Source organism: Pholis gunnellus (genome assembly GCF_910591455.1).
Source record: "Pholis gunnellus genome assembly, chromosome: 14".
NCBI lineage: Eukaryota > Metazoa > Chordata > Actinopteri > Perciformes > Pholidae > Pholis > Pholis gunnellus.
In genome coordinates this window covers 773843-775575 of record NC_136541.1, presented here as the reverse complement: position 1 = coordinate 775575, position 1733 = coordinate 773843, and positions in this window count along the sequence as shown.

Below are 1733 nucleotides of genomic sequence, written 5' to 3'. Positions count from 1 at the left end.
GGATTTATTCTAGTTCATCACCAAAACTACATTTTACAGACTACACGTGAACACATCATGATAACGTTATAATGTAGCTTCAGCCAGTACTCATGTTCACTGAGCAGAGCCTGAAGGCATCATGATGTCACTGAAGTGAACCTCCGTTGGTTAGCCGTTAGCGGTGCTGCTAACGTTACTAGCTCTCCTCTGATTGGTTGTTTACAATGAAACACGATCAGAGATCAGAGACTAGAAACAAGTTCTACTGAGTCAGTGAAACTTTATTTACACTCTGATGGTTAACGTTAAACTTTATTTACACTCTGATGGTTAACGTTAAACTTTATTTACACTCTGATGGTTAACGTTAAACTTTATTTACACTCTGATGGTTAACGTTAAACTTTATTAAAGTTTGTTAAAGTTAATGAAGTTTTAACTCCTGAATGATTTCAAAACAGTGAAGTAATCAACCAGGTTCTTCCTCTTCCTCTTCCTCTTCCTCTTCCTCTTCCTCTTCCTCTCCCCGGACAAACAAACGAGACATGAAACCTGTTTTCTGGTCTTCTGACATCACACAAACCAGATCAGCAGGTCCTGGTTCAGATGTGTCCTGGTTGACTTTCTGCCTCTGAGCCTGAATTAGTGTTGAATTCAGGAGGGACTGCAGTGTGTCATTGACCGTGATGATGATGATGATGATGATGATGATGATGATGATGATGATGATGATGGGGGGGGATTCATCCAACAACACGTTTCAAAGTCGAGTTGAGGCGGAGCTCCTCTCACCCCCCCACAGTGAACCTTTAAGAGAGGAGACACTGAAGGACAAGTGAGTCTGAGCGGTGATGAGCTCAGAAACACACAATATTCAGAATATTCCTGTTTACGTGCAGACGTTCAGATCAACGTGGAACGATCTCGTGCCTCTTCATCCTCCTCCTCCTCCTCAGTGAGTGTCAGTGGAGGACGTGTTGGACCTCGTTCATTCCTTCAAACAGCGTCTCTAAAAGATATTTCTTCATCTCCAGAAACCTGTTGATGTGCGAGTCCTTCATGATGTTTCTCCTTCTGTTCTTCTGGACATCATCTCTACTGCAGCGCTACTAACTGTTGGCTGGTTGGTTTGTGTTCAGCGCACAGAGCTGCTGGTAATAAGTGAAAAACATCAGAAGAAATCAGATCTCTACCGCCCCTCCTCCTCCTCCTCCTCCTCCTCCTCCTCCTCCTCCTCCTCCTCCTCCTCCTCCTCCCCCCTCCTCCTCCTCCTCCTCCTCCTCGTCGATGGTGAAGAGGCGTGAAGGACGAGCTGTAAATCCAATCAGTGGAGCTGCATCACAGGCTTTAATTCTGGAGATGTGAGCTGATGCGCTGCCTCGAGGGGACGAGGATCTGAGCCGGTGGTAACGAAGGAGGAAGGAACACAAACGTGTGACGATGCAGCCGGCCGTCCCAGCATGCTTTGCACCAGATCTTTGGATCGGATTTATGAGTGAAGCGAAAAAACACTTTTATGAACCTTAAAAGTCTTTGCAATGAACCCAGAAGGTCGAGCTGATTTCAGGACGTTAACATCGTTCCTTGATGTCTTTCCTTAACGTCTTTCGTTAACATAATTCCTTAACGTCTTATCTTAACAGCATTCGTTAACGTCTTTCGTTAACGTCTTTCGTTAGCGTAGCCTAGCACCGATCAAACCAAACTCCATTCAGAAAACGTTCTAAAAGTTATTTGCTTGTCGTCTTTTA